Genomic DNA, 18,871 nt, shown 5'->3' on the forward strand with positions numbered 1-18,871 from the left:
GAGGCTCGGGCTTGTTTCTCCTCATCCCGCCCTTTCTCCTCTTGGCCTTCGCTCAAGTACTTTGCTTTTTGTCTTGGCTGAAGACCCAGGTAACAGACAAACCAGGTATACTGAGCACACGCCTAGTCGGCTCGCGCACCCAAAGGCAAGATGGAGTAGGAAGTTTTGTAGGCGAAAAGTGCTGGCGCGATTTAGGGTTTTGGTAGGGAGCTGTGACCATCTGGCGTCGCAAAAAGTGTAGTGCCCTCTTCTCACTTCGCAAACGAATTTATTCTGGTACAAACTTTACTAAATGAAAAGAGTCTCCAGGATAGCTTTAAAAAGAAGTCTGCACGCAGAAATGCATAGTTATAGCCGCGGCTGTTTTTCTGATCGGAGGAGAGAGGCAGACATAGCCGGGTCAAATGGAAAATCAAGTCTCTTGTTCAAAACTTGGATGCGTCCTTTTTGCAGTAAAACTCTGCACCAGAAGTAAATTGTTTTTGGATGCTGTGTTCCACTTTTCCAAAAATGGAAAAGGCTGGATACTCAGCCTCTGTTTCTGGTTTTCTCTCAAAAGCATTTGCCTCACGAAGAGCAGGTTATCTCTCCATTCATATGGAGTAATTGCTACATGGGCATAACTAGCACTAACGTAGTTCTGAATTACAGAGATTTGTTGCTATTGGTTATGTTTTCACAGTCTTGGTTTGAAATGATCAGTGCCTGAAGAGCAGTGATAAAGCTCTTGTCTTGGAAAAAAAATCCTATATTCAGTCCCTGGTATTTCCCTACAGGATTGGAGAGGGACATCTGTTTGAAACGCCCAAGAGCTGCTGACCAAATGCCAGATTTGTTTATCTGACCTGTTTGGAAGGAATTGGATAGTCCAACTAAGAGCCAGAATTCCAGGACATCCTGGTAGTGTTAGCTTCCTGCAAGAGGATGGACAAGATAAAGATAAAAATGGGGGGAGGCTACCAATCGAATTATTAGATCAAAACTTGCTTAAAGAATATATGCAACTGTGAATGCTGTGTATTTGTAAGTCACAGGTATGACACAGCTGCTGCTACACACACAGGCAAATCCTGTGTATGTGTATACATAATTGTGGCAAATCCTATGTTTGTGTATACATAATTGTGTATATACAATAATTCATTGCTTACAGTTTTCTACTAAATTTAGAAATGTAAACTAAAACAATTTTTAGGTACATCTTATTAAATGTATCTAGGTAGAAAGCTGTAGAAAGGTTTGCTGGCTACGGAATTAATTGCATTTCAATTGTTTTTGAGGAAATCACCCATGATTGGAACTAATTTAAGAACTAACATTTTCCTGAAGTTAGTCCCATTTATCCCACAAGTTTTTGATCTGCAGATTATGCTTACTTGAGTAGGTTTCTTTGTTAATTTGAAATATTAGTGGGTAGACAAAGATTAATATCAGGGAAGTAATTTAGGATATATCTAATTTTTGATATTAGCTGCAAAGAGGCAAAGAACACACATTCCAAACTAGGAAAACTAAAAACCTAAGTCTTCTTAAGTGATTCTCTGAGATTGGCTGGCTTCACATTACGATGATTCATTTAGATAGGCAATTGCTTTCTGTTCAAAGCTTGCTAATTTTGTTACAGAGAGTTGTCTTATATTTAGTGGAATCTTTAAATAGCTTCAAGGATTCTTATTTCATTAGAAACAGCTAGCAAGTAAATGTGCCATTTTGAACTACTGTATATTTTTAGATTTTTACCTTACTCTGTCATCCAAACTCTAAATTGCTGCTGTTTTGGCTCCTTTTATATCAGAAGTAATATCTTAGGACTTATTTAAGTTACATTTATTTCACCAAGCTATTGTGTGATTTATTTGATTTTGGGTCTGTGTTGTAGAAAGCAAACTACTATCACTTGTAAGTTTATTTAAAAACTCAATGTGTTGTGCATTTCAAATTACCAATATTGAACATACTCTATCTTGCATACTAAATGTCATTGTCTAGAACACAGAACAGAATAATAGACTTGGAAGGGATTTTGGAGTCTTCTGGTTCAACCTCCAGCTAAAGCAAGAGATCCTGTACCGCTTAGGACAAATGGGTTTCCAATGTATTCTTGAAAACCTCTAGTGAAGGAGCACCCACAATCTCCTTTAACCTTTCCACTAATTAATTGTTCTCACTGTCAGGAAATTTCTCCTTAGTTCTAAGTTGAATTTCTCTTTAATAATCTTCCACCCATTACATCTCGGCTTTTCCTCAGGTGCTTTGGACAATGGGTCAATCTTTTCTTCTCTGTGGTAGACTGCTAGTCCTTTTCTTTGTTAGACTAGACGTACCCAGTTTTCCTCAATCAGTGTCATATGGTTTAGCCTTCAGACCTCTTATCAACTTTGTTGGTCTTCTCTGCACTCTTTTTGGAGTCTCAACATCTTTTTTGTATTAGAATTGGATGCATTATTACAAGTATGGTCTCACCAGTACAATATAAAGCAGTGCTATCACTGAAGGTGATCTTGAAACTATCCCTCTATCTACAATCTAAACTATCTACATCCTACTTCTGCACTAGCTTTTTTGGCAGCTGCAGCACATTACTGGCTCATACTTAAATAGTGATCTACACAATGGTGCCAGCAGTTCGATTCTTGGCAGCTCAAGATTGATTCAGTCTTCCATCCTTCCAAGGTAAAATGAGGACCCAGATTATTGGGGGCAATATGCTGACTGTAAACTGCTTAGAGAGGCTCTAAAGCACTGTGAAGCAGTGTATAAGTCTAAGGTATTGCTACTAGGACACCTAGATCCCTTTCAGAGTTGTTATTGTCGAGCCAGGTAACACCTATTCTATATCTGTGCATTTGGTTTCCATTGCCTATGTGTAGAACTTTACTTTTTCTTACCACTGAATCACATTTTGTTGGATACGCCCAGTGTTCAATCTTCATGGTCCTTCTGAATCTTGAGTCTGTCATCTAAGTGTTAGCTATTCCTTAGCTTGATATCATCTGCAAATTTGAATTTCCCCTTCTATCCCGTCATCTAGATCGTTTATGAAGATTTTAAAGAGTACTGGGCTAAAATAGAATCTTGAGGTACCCCACTGCAAACTTCCCTCCGTATAAATGTAGTTCCACTGAGGACGACACAATAAGTGTGATTGTCAGTCGTGACTGGCTAACAACTACATTGTCTATCCCACATTGTTCTATCTTACCAAGAAGTTGGCTTTGGTCTACTTTGTCAAATGCCTTACTGAAGTCTTAAGTAAACTATGTTCATAGCATTTCCCTTATTCACTAATTTAGTCACTTTGCCAAAGAAGGCAATAAGGTTTGTCTGTCATGGTCTGTTTTGACAAATGCATGCTGGCTTCGCATACTTGTCTTGTTTTTTTTTAGGTGATCACAAATAGGGCTCCTTAATTATCTTTTCCAAGATCTTCCTGGGTATTGATGTCAGGCTGCCAAATACCAGAAGCAATTATGTGAAAGCAAGTAATTCAGCCACCAGATGTTACCTGACAAATCAAATGCTAATGTGCCATGCAATTCTTTGCATATTGAATTCATGAGACTACTCCAAGTTAGTGGTAGAAGTGCACAATTTTTAACTGGTAGAGTTAATCTCCAAAGGATGTAGATAAAGGTTAATGGAAACAAATTATTTCCTATTCAATGTAGTATCATCAGCAGAAATATTTAAGTACATTTAATTATTATATTAAATTTACATCCTGCTTTTATTTTATAGGATTCAAGGTGACATACATTATTCACCCATCTCCCTCCCTACTCCCCCCCAAAAAACAACATGTGAGGTGGCTTTGACTGAGAGTGAGTGGCTGGCCTCACCTTACCTAAGAAATTAAACTCATAGTCTTCCACTTTCTAAAGCAGCACTTTAATCACTACTCCGAACTGCCCTTCTCATAATTAATGATATCACAATATTTCATAGAAGAATGAAACAAGGATTTTGAAACATATTTTGGCTAATTATATAAATAATGAGCTAATAATACCAGTATGAGTGTACTCATATACTAATCAGTAGCTTCACCAGGATTTATGCATACTTTGTAGCTTACCCGGGGTTTATTTAATAAACCACAATTGACAAGATTTTCCAAGCACATTAAACAAAAACTAAGTCAATTGCTTTATGGCTTAGAGCAGAGGTGTCAAACTCATGGCCTGCAGGTCAAATGCGTCACGTGCTGGCCCCGCCCCCACCCGGTTTAGCAAAGGGGGAAAAGTCCTGATACATCGTGTGACAACACCGTGACAATGTGAGTTTGGCTTAGATGAGTCATCCTGGTTTAGAGCTATGGTTCTATAGTTGAACAATTATCTTCATTAATTAGAAGAATTAGCCAGATTTGTTGATCCCATCCATTTTCTTTAAGTTCTTATAACAATGGCATTTCATTGGACAAATTTTTAAAAAAACATCAACCTGAATATGCAATTTAATTATCAGCTGGGTCTCCTAGAACTAGAAAAAAATCTACAGGCTTTTCATCTTGGGACAGTTGTAAAGGAACATTTTTAAACTAAAAATGTATTTCATTCCTGATATTCTCCAAGTATGTTGGGGTTACAAGTTCCAGAATTCCAAAATTCCCCAAATCCAGTTATGTTCTTCAACTGTAAGGAAGTTTTGCCGTTGTTTCAGATGGTGAGCCTCTGATTTTGTAGGTGCCATAAATAAACATTTTAAAAGCTTAAAAATATGTGTGGACCATCTTTTTATTATTATTTGGAGGCCCTTTTATTTTTGAGATGCTCTGGACGCTTCATTTCCAATCCTTTAATTGCAGCAAGGTAGATACATTTGAATAGTAGAAATATGGTAGATTCAAACAGAGATTACTACAGATAATTATTGTCAAGGGGGCTTAAGATGGTCCTTCTTTAAATGTGGTCCAAGGATCCCGGGGGTAGGAAGGGGTATTCCATGAAAATCAAAATTATTTACCAGATACTGAAGTTGTTTGCAAATATTCAAAACAATGTCCTTGTTCCTGGAAACTGGTTTTCTTGTTATAAAGTATGCTGCCTACAGCTAGTTAACTGTTTCCTCCTCTGGTTTCATTTATGATTTTAGCCTCCTGTTTAGCATCGCAACGCAGTTGGTTTTTTTCATTTGGGATGCTGTAATACCACAGACTGTATAGCTATTTCTTTTCCCATTGTGGGAACTATTACATCTCACTACCTCTCAGCCCTGACCTTTGGTGTCCTGTTCCTGGGGCCCATGTGAAGAGGCATTGTTTCCATCTATTCCCCCTAATCTGCCTATTGTAGAAAAAGATTCCTTTGCAAAAATGGCGACACATTTTCCTTTTTCCCTCACAAGTTGCAAGAAAAGACAAGGCAGCTTTGCAGAAGGCTTTTCATCATAGCAACCCTGAAGGATTTCTTTGCCGATGACCAAATACACCCCATACAACATGAATTAGAAATGGAGGAGGGGTGCTGGCAATTGATTGAATTTCCTGTTCTTGGAATGGAAAGGAGGATGAGGTGATTTTTATTATTTTTTTGCCACATCAGGGTCTGCAATAACTCAAAGGTGGGGCAGTGAGTGACAGTTCTCGCACCCTCCTGTTGACCAGTCACAGGGAAGGCTACTAGCTCAGGATATTCATTCCTTACAGATTCTCCATGTTCTGAATTAGCCGAACTGAAGATGAACACAAACCCACTTTAAAGTGCATTTGAGGGACAGGGAAATAGTAACAATGCGGATGTGGAATTTTCCTGAATAAAAACAGACAAAAATATCTGCTGTTATAAATCTCTTCATTCCTATAGTCTAAGGTAAGAGATGTTCTTGTGTAACACTCCTTATAGCAAGAATCACAAGTAGTAGTACATATTTATTTATTATTTAAACCTGCTTTTCCTTCTAATACTTCTTTGAGGGCATAGTGAGCTATTAAATTAGAACTGGCAAGCTGTGGTTTATGGTTGCCCCTCACACATAGGATATAAAACCAGCATTGCAATTTACAGTTCTAGTTTGAAAGGTAAAGCATACCACAGCTGCTCTTGTTCTGTCTTTCTACAACCACAGTCAAAAATTGTGGTTTTCTGCATTCCCCTCTTGCCCCCCCCCCCCTGCCTTTCCCCAAACGGCTACCTCTTCCAGTATTCTGATTCAGATATAAGGAAAAAGAGGGAGCATCTGAACAGTACCCCATTGTTCTGGCTGTAAAAGCATTTAAGATGTTTCATAGGATGTCAAGAACCAAGTTCTGTGATGCTAATTCCGATGTGACCCTGTAATACAGTATGCTTTTTTTTCTTTTACAAAAGAGAAAATAACTAATTAAATTGGCCTGCTTAACTGGAGGAAAAAGTGTGAGTCAAATACAAGCATCCTTTTCTCAGCAGCCAACTTGCAGGTACCGGTAATTATAGTATTTAGCAGTATAAGCTTTTAAATGTCTCCCCAGATAAATAGATATAGGTTGGCAGCCTTAATCAAAGATCAAATCATCAAGCCGAAAAATCTGTGAAAATGCATTGAGCATCAGTTAGAAGCTCAGAATTTAGGGGGAATTATTTTACTACGGATCTACTGTATCTCTGAGAATATCCATATAATTTTTAAATCCTGAAGAAAACTAAGATAATTATATGTTATAATCAAAAGAAGTGTTTGCTTCCTAGATTCCGATTTGCTTCAGATCAGTGTTATTTTCCAGTGACCTATGCAAAATGTGGGGTTTTATCATAACACCTACTCAGAAAAATAAATTTATGCTATAAGGAACTATAATCACCATTAAGCTTTGCACTCTTATTTTCCAATGATGTATTTATAATTATAATTATTATTTTAGAGAACCCATGATTATATAATGTAATGAACTGCCTAATGAACCATGACACAAATTGCTAGAGTACCCGCAGTTTGCTGGGTAAAAGTTAGCAACTCATGCAGCATTATGACTTATTTATATCTCCTTTTATTTTTCTATGTGAAGTTGATTTTTGTGGTGGGAGTGAAGTGGGGGTAGATTCCTGACTTCCAGGTAAATAGAAAACTCAAATCCTCCAATAATCCTATTGATATTTCCCAACTTTTTTTTCTTAAATAATAACCTCAGAAATCAACCTCACTTTACCAGTTTTAGATCATTCGTAACTTTAAATTGTTCTCTCTTCTTTCAGCTTTTGATGTGAACTTACAGTATACAATAAGAAAAGATGTATAAAATTCAGATGTTTCTTTTAGCAATATTAACAATGCTTATTCTGTAACCATTCATGACTTTTACTGGATAAAATTAAACTTGGTTTAGAGTCAAACAACCTTCTCTTTGTTCATACTGGAGTTATGATTTAGTGCTTAGTGCAGACAAAATATCCCACTAAATGGTCCCACAACCTTGGAATTAATAAGCATGATAATTATCCAATCTCATCTTTTAAATTCTAGAAATATAGGAAGGAGCACTGCTTTGGCATTAGAGTGAAGGTAGAATTCTAGAATTCACTCTTTCGTTAATGTTCTATGTTCACATACAATTTAAGTCTGCTGCAGTGGTGTTGAAAGGTTTATGAATCTGTTTGAATTTTCAATATTTCTGCATAAAAATGACTTAAAATGTCATCAATTCAAAAGGATTCATAAAGCACCACTGAATATACCTGATTTATGAGTGTATCCCAAACAACAAGCTGTCTATTTCCTTACTGACTAAGCATATTCAAGTGGATTATTTTGCCAACAAAAGAAGTCTTCCCTCCTTCAGAGGTAAGTTATACAGCTGCTAAAGGGAAAACTATATTAGGAGGAATAATCAACTAGAGAACTTTCATTTTCTGTGAGAATGTTTTCTTCATCTCTTTGAGCAATGATATAACTGCTGTCATCTTTTAAATTTGGTGTTCACTGCTGCTTGGATCAGCCCAAACAATCTCACCAAACAAAATGCTTTTGGAAAGGCAGGCAGTCTTTTGGGACTAGCAGAGAGACGTTGGATTTTGAAAATGTACCGTTAGTGTCTTCACAAAACATGTTCCAGTTTGGGCAAGGCCAGTCATAGTGATCATTTTATTAGAAGGTAAATTGGTGGAGATTCTCCTCACCACTTCCTCTAAAAACCAAGGCTCTCTATATTATCGTTGTTGTGGGGGTTAGTGGACACAGGGCTTTCCTTTAAGCCAGAATCATTCTTGTGAATAAAGATTATGCTTGAGTTCAGCACAGTGCTTTATAGCATCCCATCTTTGATTTTTGCTTAAATTATATTAATGTCAGGATGAGTGGGGAGCCACACCACGCATCAGGGCATTCTGTTTCATTAGTTAAGTGCCATTAGATCAGATTTAAATCTTGGTAACTGCCTGGAGAAATGCTCAATATTCCACCTTATCCTCAGGAACACCTTGTAACTCTTCAAAAGAAGTATTAATTCTAAAATTCTCTGTGATCCATTCCCCTTTGTCAGTTTTCCCCTTCTGGTAATTACCTCAATTTTACATATTTTTGTAGTCTATCATCCTTTTGCAATTCATTTTAAAATATGTGAATTTCTGCTTGTTCAGGAAAACAGAGTATGGCACATTTGGTCCAGAATGGATTGGTTGGTTTTTTTTAATTGTACCCTTAGCAATCATTTTCAGATCCATAATTCAAAGAGATCCTTCTTGTTTCTCAGACTCTTACTCAAAATCTGGCTTCAACTACTTTTTATTTTATTTTCATTTAAATTTCCTTATCCTTCATGATTTTGCCTAGAATTATTGTTGCCTTCCTCTGAAGGACTTGTCCAGCACACTGTCCATTTTTACTGATTCTTGAACCCCCGCCCCAAAATCAAACTATCTTTATTTCTTCAACATGAACTGTAAGTCTACTAAGCATGCTGACTGCTTTTAATATATAGCATTAACACAGATTTTTCACTTTCTATTCTTCCTTTGAGTTCTTCTAAGTTAGTTAACAAATGGTGTCATCTTCATATTTCATATTGTTTGTGTTTGTGCTTTTTATTCTAGCTGATCTCTCCCAATGTTGCCATTCTTATAATATACTGTATTAACTGTGTTAACTTAAATGGAGACTGAGATAATGGGAACTTTTGTCTCATACCCTTTTTCTATTCTGAATCATTTTATTCCTCAGATTTAGTTCTTACAATAGATCCTTATTCACTGTAATAATTTGTCTGAAGAATTATCAGATGTTCTGGTTTATGCGTTAACTTTAATATGTTCTAGATTCTATCACGACCTACAGTCAAAGTGTTTGCTGTCGACAATGATTAAAAATAAACCATATTGTATTTTCTCCATTACCCATCTTCTGTAAGGTACAGACCCTTTCTACCTTTCCAGACTCAATTGTGCATTTGTAATTTGTCCCTCCCCATGTGGCTCTATTTTTATTTGCAAGCTCTTAATGAAAACTTTGCCTGTATAAGGAAAAAATGCAATTTTTGTAGATTGCCTGTCTTTGGCCCATTCTACACTGCTCAAAAAAATAAAGGGAACACTTAAACAACACAATGTAACTCCAAGTCAATCACACTTCTGTGAAATCAAACTGTCCACTTAGGTAGCAACACTGATTGACAATCAATTTCACATGCTGTTGTGCAAATGGAATAGACAACAGGTGGAAAGCATAGGCAGTTAGCAAGACATCCCCAATAAAGGAGTGGTTCCGCAGGTAGTGACCACAGACCAACTCTCAGTTCCTATGCTTTCTGGCTGATGGTTTGGTCACTTTTGAATGCTGGCGGTGCTTTCACTCTAGTGGGAGCATGAGACGGAGTCTACAACCCACACAAGTGGCTCAGGTAGTGCAGCTCATCCAGGATGGCACATCAATGCGAGCTGTGGCAAGAAGGTTTGCTGTGTCTGTCAGCGTAGTGTCCAGAGCATGGAGGTGCTACCAGGAGACAGAACAGTACATCAGGAGACGTGGAGGAGGCCGTAGAAGGGCAACAACCCAGCATCAGGACCACTACCTCCGCCTTTGTGCTAGGAGGGACAGGAGGAGCACTGCCAGAGCCCTGCAAAATGACCTCCAGCAGGCCACAAATGTGCAAGTGGCTGCTCAAACGACCAGACACAGACTCCATGAGGGTGGTATGAGGGCCCGACGTCCACAGCTGGGGGTTGTGCTGACAGCCCAACACTGTGCAGGACGTCTGGCATTTGCCAGAGAACACCAAGATTGACAGATTTGCCACTGGCGCCCTGTGCTCTTCACAGATGAAAGCAGGTTCACACTGAGCACATGTGACAGATGTGACAGGGTCTGGAGATGCCGTGGAGAACATTCTGCTACCTGCAACATCCTCCAGCATGATCGGTTTAGCAGTGGGTCAGTAATGGTGTGGGGTGGCATTTCTTTAGGGGGCCGCACAGCCCTCTATGTGCTCGCCAGAGGTAGCATGACTGCCATTAGGTACCGAGACGAGATCCTCAGACCCCTTGTGAGACCATATGCTGGTGCGGTTGGCCCTGGGTTCCTCCTAATGCAAGACAATGCTAGACCTCATGTGGCTGGAGTGTGTCAGCAGTTCCTGCAAGACAAAGGCATTGATGCTATGGACTAGCCCGCCCATTCCGCAGACCTGAATCCAATTGAGTACATCTGGTACATCATGTCTTGCTCCATCCACCAACGCCGCATTGCACCACAGACTGTCCAGGAGTTGGGGGATGCTTTAGTCCAGGTGTGGGAGGAGATCCCTCAGTAGACCATCCGCCACCTCATCAGCAGCATGCCCAGGCATTGTAGGGAGGTCATACAGGCACGTGGAGGCCACACACACTACTGAGCCTCATTTTGACTTGTTTTAAGGACATTACATCAAAGGTGGATCAGCCTGTAGTGTTTTTTTCCACTTTAATTTTGAGTGTAACTCCAAATCCAGACCTCCATGGGTTGCTAAATTTGATTTTCATTGATAATTTTTATGTGATTTTGTTGTCCGCAAATTCAACTATGTAATGAACAAAGTATTTAATGAGAATATTTCATTCATTCAGATCTAGGATGTCTTATTGTGTTCCCTTTATTTTTTTGAGCAGTGCCCATTCTGTTGTTGCAGCAGCCATTAGATGAGTGTTGAAGCTTTGGATTCTTTGTATTGCCTGTCCCTAGTTAAAGTCATGTTAGCTTGATTATTATTACAATAAACGATCCACATAAGAACATAACAGTAAAGGACACAATATACCAGCTGTAGTGCTGGAACTTTAATGCTAATTTGGAATTAGAAGGCATTTATATAATAAAGGTTTGTCTGACCTGGATACTGTCCCAAAAGAGGCAAGAAGAGAGAATTCCATATGTCCTTTCAGAAATGACAGTACAATGTTACGTGGATAATAGTTTCAATCTCTTCCAACAGCAAACTCTTACCTGGCAAATAATCTTATGCCATACTCCAAAGAAATTCTTCCTCACTTTCTGCCAAGTAAAGAACGGCACCTTTCTACAGCAAGACATACCAGCTCATTCCTTGAAACCTTCGGCTCTGATCCCGGAAACCCTCTGATGCCCTGAAGATTTGTATCAGGAAATAACTATTTTAGTTCTGGGTTTGGCCTTGGTGGGCTGACATAATGCTATTAGGATGCTGCCAGGGGCAGCATCTACAAGGGTAGAGAATGGGGCTGAGTGTAACTGAGATAAGATGCTTTGTTTTTCAGGAAATTGCTCTGTATATATTGCTGCCGATGAAATATTGTGTTGCTCATTGTGATTGTTATTATTTTGGGAGGAATGTAAACAAAGACAGGTTCCAAAGAACTGACATTATAGTTTTTATGTACACAATACCTGTACTGTCATACTTATGAAAGAGATGCTTTAAAATTTGGAGGCAACAGAGTTTCGTTCTTCTGTGCTCAGCTCTTTTGAAGCCCACTCTGCCCATAATGGAGTGGGAGATTCCTTCAGGCAACTGCTATTTATAGCCTTGTAAGTGAGATGCCTGGAATTCTAGGGATGTAACAAGCAAAAACAGTCCTATTCACAGATCCAGAATTTTAACCACTCGGGCTACAGTGCACTTTTATATAAGGAGTGTGGGTGGGACTATATTGTTCTATGTGGCATGATCATTGGATGTCAGCCTTGCTCGGCTTATTACTTCCAGATATAATATCAGCCAACTTTCACCAGCTGCAGGAAAGTCCATTGTTGGGTCAATTGGCAAATAGGACTAGGTAAGTAACTCTTAAGTTGAGGCAGAAGAAAATAAATATATTTTTAAAACAAGCATATGTATCCATACCACCTCAGTTATATGATATATAACAGGGAGTCCTTGACTTACAACAGTTCATTTAGTGACCATTCAAAGTTACAACAGCACTAAAAAAATGACTTATATTTTTCACATTTAAGATCATTGCAACCTCCCCATAGTGATGTGATCAAAATTCAGACGCATGGCAACTGATTCATATTAGGGCAACCCTAACCCCAACCCCTGCAGTGATTCACTTAACAGCTGTGGCAATGAATGTCATAAATGGGGCAAAAATCACTTAACGACTCATTTAACAACAGAAATTTGGGGCTCAATAGTGGTCATATGTCAAGGACTACCTGTATTAAAAACAGGTAGCTTCTGCAGCTCTGATAGGATAGTGGGCAGTGGTGGGATTCAAATATTGTTGCCACCGGTTCGGTGGGCGTGGCTTGGTGGGCGCGCTTTGCGCATGTGTACACACTTTGCGTGCACACGCGTGCCAAATGCGCACTTTGCACAGTCACAGAGGCATTTGCACAAGTGCAGAGGCGTTCTAACTCGCCTCCTGCAAGCCTGCACGATCCCAGTTGCTTCAGCAGCTGCCGTGCGGCACTCTTCTGTGCCATGCAAAGCAGCTGCGCTTCAAATTCAGCAGATAAAAGTGAGCCCGGGCGGGCGGGCCCAACAGCAGAGCAGTGGAGAGAACCGGTTCAGTCTCCGCTGCTCATTGCTCCTACCGGCTCACCAGAACCACGCTGAACCGGTCGAATACCACCACTGATAGTGGGGAATGGAAGGATTTATATTCCTTGCAGACAGCTGGTCATTTGAATTTTTTAGAGGGTTGTTGAAGCATTTGGATGCTTATCTGTGTGCTCAGGGTCACCTGAGTAGTGCTGCTGGTTCTTATAGTCTTGTAGATGGAAGAAGCTTCTTGTATGAGAAGCGAAACATCTTCAAAGAAAAAGCAAGAAAGTCCAGTTGCCTCCTGAAAAAGCAAGTACAAGAACCGGGAGCACTACTCAGGTGACCCCGAGGATACAGGTAAACCTCCAAGTTCTTCAACGACCTTCTAAAAGGATGCAAATGACCTTGCCTGCAAGGAATATAAATCCATTCCCCCCTATCCTGTCAGAGCTGAAGAAGCTTCTTGAATGAGAAGCGAAACGTCTTTAAAGGAAAAGCAAGAAAGTACAGTTGCCTCCTGAAAATGCACCTTTGGGACCTCTCTAAGGTTACATTATAGCTCCCTTCCTTACATATTGTACCTTTTCTAATTGTCAAACCCACAAATCACAAATTCCCTTTTTTCCTTTTTCCAGCAAAAAGTTCATAAAGGATTCACAGTCAAATTCCACTGAATTCATTTCTACTGTATTTATCGTGGGGGTGGGGGAAATCAAGTCAGATGTGGTACTGAAACAGGCATAGACTAAAAGTGGCAAATCAGTACCCTGGTCCCTCGGCTTAGGCAATTAAAAATGATATTTTTAAAAATGTTAGTTAAGAAACTAGGAAAATATCATTCCTGGTGTCAGGCAGCCTGCTTAGAAAAGGCATTCCACATACAGTGGATGGGACTACAATTGAGAAGACAGCCAGCATCCACCTAAGATCTCAAGATGAGTTATTTAAAAGCAGAGTCTCACATTTGAGCAGGCTTGAGTGAAACAAACTACAAAAAAGTGAAAAGTCATTATTCTAAATATATTAATTGAACATTTCAATTCTCTTCAATGAACATATGACTAAAGATATATTTAAAAGTTATGGATGAAAATACACCCATTATCATAGTTCATTATTGTGATGTATACAACCTAGTAAAAGGATTAATCTGAATTAGTGTCTGACAGAAGAGGCATCCTGTCACTGCCGCTGTGCTTATATTTTTTTCTTCAACTTTTAAGTCTGTGCTCTGCAGTGGTTTATTTGCACCTGCAAGGTGTTCCAATGGCACTGTAGTTTCCAATCTCTTCCAATGTATATGTGAAGTGACCCCTTGTTTCATTTTCGCTTCTTTGGAATCACAAGAGGAATCCCTGGAAAGATCATCTGTGATCAAACCAATTTAATGGAATTTTACAACTCCCTAGTTTGGTGACAAGTCAGAAAAAATATTTGCAGACACAACGGGAGAATCAGCACCTCAAAACTTTCCAAAGAAGCCATTTATTTGAACTTGAATAGAGGCTAATGTCCACAGTGATGCAGAGGATTAAATAGTGAAAATATTTATTATATAATATTTGCTGCTGCTGCTTTCCCCTTCATCTCTTGCCAACTCTTCTTTCAAAGATGTACTCGGACATTGCATCTTGATTTCACAAAGAAAGCTTTCCTCTCTCCAGCTTCTTCTTCCAAACACTTGGTGGAAAAAGAGTCGGTCTCTCCCTCCCTCCCTCCATCTAGCCATCTATCTATCAATCAATCTATCTAACAAATTTTGCTGCCCAACTCGGACATGATGACTCCAGAGCAGCTTACAAAATTAAAATACACAAAATAAAATCCATAACATAGACATGTTTAATTCCTACACTGTACATAGCTAACTTATACCAAAGAAAGGCCATGTGTTCTGGTCTTTAACTTACTTTACTATGAATGTCCAAACCCTATGTTTTTAGGGTCTGGACAGTCATAGTAAAATAAGTTAATTTTTAAAGACCCACTGACCTTTTAAAAAATTTCAAGAGGTTTATAAGGTTACTGTAGTAGAATGTAGAAGTTGGTGGGCCTGTCACAATGTCCAGGGTCTTCCTAGAGTTAAAGCAGGTTGAAAGAATCTTCATTGGCTTGTGGCATCTTGAGAGTTCCATGAGATGGATATTGTCAGACCTTTGAATTTGGCCAGATAAGGAAACAAACTTCACAAAAAGACTCTGTTAATATAACCTATTGTTGGGAGCAATATGCTGATTCTGTAAATTGCTTAGAGAAGGCTGTAAAGCACTGTGAAGTGGTATAAATCTAAGTATAGTAATCTCAGTAAAGAATCTTGCAAGCATAATTGTGTTTTCTTTCCCTCTTACATCATATTGAATCAGGGAGGAGCTATGATGATTCTGTTCCTAATGTTTTTCCTTTCTCAGGATGCAGGGCATTTTTCTTTACTAACTGCTTTTGTAACACTTCTCAATATTTTCCCAAGGTCGTCTCCATGAGTCCTTATCAGCATTGGGCAGGTGGGGGGAGGGGATAGGTACTTTTGTTCTTAGCAATGTTTTTCTAGATGTTTGTGAACTGTTTAAACCAGGGCTGTCAAATTCATGGCCCATGGGCTGGATGCATGATGTGCTAGCTGTGCCCACACCTGGTTTATCAAAGGGGGGGAAAAGTTATGATACATCACATGACAACACCACGATGATGTGAGTTTGACACTCCTGGTTTAGACTAATTACATGAGATAGGCATCTTTAGAAGTCCAGTCAGTCAGTAAGTAAGTAAGTATGATTATTCCAATCTGGATAGGTTGCCTGATTTCTTTCTATTTGAAAATAAAAATACGATCACTGTATAAAAATTATGTGTAATTAGCTGCCAGGCTAGATGGACTATGTCTAGAAACTTCTCATGAACCTTATACTTCTAGCCTAACACAAAAGGGACAGATCTGCACGTTCAACTTGGTCTGTAGGTCATGTTTACTCCCCAAATGCAAAAATAAATAATGCAGAAATAATGCTTCCTACTCTTACTCCTAGGAAGACTTCCAGCGCTTTGATTCAAAATCCCACTCTTCCTAGTTGGACAGTCAGTGGTGTCCAGTGCCACTTCCTTCTCCCTTTCCCCCTTAATTTTTGATTTTCAAGGTAAGTACTTTGTGTCTGTGAAGCTAAACTATTAGATCTTCATTCCTGCAACATTTTCATGAACTTTCAGAGGAATGTAGAAGTTAAAGAATAAGCTATTCCCGTTATTTAGATTGTTATGGTATCAGATTAAAAAAAATGGTATCACAGGGATTAAAGAAGCAAGAAAGGTCTGTACTAGTAGGATAGGAATATGGTGCGATGGTGTGAAGACATCCATGTGTATAATGATTCGGGAAAGTAAAAGAAATGCATAAAAATGACAGTTGTGAGAATCAGTCCATTAAAGGAAAATGAGAACGCTTGTTCATCTGTTTACCCCAGGGGTGGCCATCAGAGTTTGTCTTCTCTGCATGGATGGGAATGACAAGAAGCAGTGGAACAACTATGGATGTCCTGGGTGGTGATAGTTTGGACCAAGCACCCATCTGGCCCTGTTGCCCAAATCATGGCTTATAAAACAGCTGGGAGCAGCGGGGTGAACAGCAGCTTAGACTGCAGGGTGAAATTGCCCTAATTGAACATTTGAACAAACATAGTAACAAAATGTCCTTATTTGAACCAATGACAATGTTACCAGGCGCCATAAGAATTATTTTTGTAACATATTTTTCCCTGATGAACATTGCTGCATTTTCTGATATAGTTTGTTCAGGCCTAATAAAGGCAGACTTTGTCTAGTATCTGAAAATAAATAGGGTGCACCTAAATAATATTTGGATAGGAAATTACCAATAAATTGTTTCTGGGCCAGACAAGGAAATTAAAAAAATATCCCCCTAAAAGATAATAATGATATTAGTCAATCACTTTTGCCTGAGTGGATAGGTCCACATAGGCATCAGAACCGAGTTCATTTTTAAAGTGTCTTTATTTTTGGTATATGCAGCTATAGAAAGCTAGATGCAATTATTTCTTGGTCTTGCGTGGAATAATTGAACTACTATCTATGAATCAATTCTAACAATATATAAAGTTTTACGCAAACTGTAAATTCTGTCTATGCCTATTTTAAAATCAGTCTTGAATGGTAAAAAGTTGAAGATTGTAGTCAAAACATTAAGCTTACACATCTATTCCATTTGCAATTGGATGTCTAGTCAATATCCTTTAACTTGCAACTACATGTTGTTACACTTTAGAGAAGGCTATTTTGCTTATTTTAATTTTCCATTCGTAATTTTTCACTGATTGAAACTCTGGGGGTTAGTGAATTGTAAACGTTTAAAGATTGATTACATAGAATTTTCTGGAAAGGTTACACTGAAACAAACATCTATGAAATCAAATGTCCTTTTTTAAAATAAAATTTTATTTTTAGACGAATTCAAATGTCCTTGAATGACCATAGCATAAGTGTTGATAGATTTCATAACAAGCTCCCAAGGACTTAAGTAAACTGGTCCAATCCATTTGGAGAACAGGAGCGTGGAGAAAACTGCCTCTCATATGAATAAAAGCACATAGCTTGCAAGGAATGGAGCAATGTTTGTCTTATTGGGCTGAGTATTGTCCTTTTCTGACTCCCCAAAACCCATTCTATTTGAAAAATTCAGATCACAGCAGTAAGAAACTGAAACATATTTTGAGAAGGATTTAATGGGGGATATTTTTAAGAAACCCTAAATTGTCAGGTCTTATGAGAAAGATACCAACTATAACCTGATATTAAATTGACTTGGACCCTCAAATTCTCTACCATTCTAAAAAGAGACTTAGAGCATGTGTTTTATATGCAGACTAGGCATATAAAACATTTTTCACTCTGTCTGCATTCAAGGAGAGACACATATCAGCACAAATGAAATCTGGCTAGCATTTATCCTTTTCCAGGAAAAAGAGTGAGTTTTAATCTGGCCTAAACTCTTCATTTTTTCCATATTATTTTCACAACTAAAGTCTCTCACAAGCTTGTCCACAGGAGCATGAGGCTTTCCCCCTTTTATAGCACTTCTACACATGAATATGTAGAACCACAACTGGGAAATGTTACAAAAAGATCTGTATAAAACAGCCATGTGTTTTTTAGTGGTTTGTTTTTCTTATGAAAATGAATAGGTGTGTCCACCTTGTCCATTTCCAAAAGTAAGCACATCTCTATCCCATAATGGGTTAGTAAATTTGTCTAAATAATTAATACAATAAATTAATATTCCTGGGGAAATTTAATAGAGGTGAGGTCCTGGTGGGAACTAACATGCGATCACTAGAAATGAAGATTTCAGTTCTAACAATTTTAATGAAGTATTTTCTATTGATAACTGCAGGGGGGTTGTAACTAAATTGTAGTCATAATCTGAGTTGGGTGGACATGTAAATGGGATAATGAATCAGTCAACCCCAAGATTATCCATTATTGGGAAGGGGGGGAAGCATCCCAAAAGCATCCCATTGCAGAAGGCATGTCTGTTTATATCAGATGCCAGAAATAGGAATACTCTGAATATTTTGAACTCCCAATAGCCATCCGCCCCATTCATCATAAACAGCAGTAAAGGCCTAAGGGAATTGTCCTCCAAAATGCTCCAAGGGCTATTGTATTACTTTCAAGGTATTTCTTGCATGTGATTTAACTGTAATTGGAATGTACTTTGCAACATTGCAACCCGACGAACAATAAAGTTGTGCTGTTATCACTACCCTTCCTCTTCCTTTCCTGCGACTGCCTACACTACAGACTCGGCTTTAAGGCGGAGAGCCAGGGGGCCACTCCAGTTTCCACACAGGTCCTGCTTGCGTGAGCCGGGGTCTCTCTGAGGTCGTCTGTCACAGCTCCTTTCCTGGCCAAGCGGAAACAGGAGTGAAGCTTCGTGCTCTCCGTAATTGCAACCCA

The 18,871-nt window shown here is 38.8% G+C and overlaps 1 long non-coding RNA gene across 1 annotated transcript; it reads left to right on the forward strand.

Annotated features, from left to right (window-relative positions):
• Positions 1-44: 44 nt before the first annotated feature.
• Positions 45-18,675, forward strand: LOC148126233 (uncharacterized). Its single transcript, XR_015743017.1, has 6 exons — positions 45-105; positions 5,347-5,513; positions 5,648-5,810; positions 6,309-6,397; positions 9,225-9,316; positions 15,931-18,675. It is a non-coding gene; the product is annotated as an uncharacterized LOC148126233 (long non-coding RNA).
• Positions 18,676-18,871: the final 196 nt, after the last annotated feature.

This window comes from Pseudonaja textilis, chromosome 3 (genome assembly GCF_049901715.1).
Source record: "Pseudonaja textilis isolate UNSWEBS1 chromosome 3, rPseTex1.2, whole genome shotgun sequence".
NCBI classification, from domain to species: Eukaryota; Metazoa; Chordata; class Lepidosauria; order Squamata; family Elapidae; genus Pseudonaja; species Pseudonaja textilis.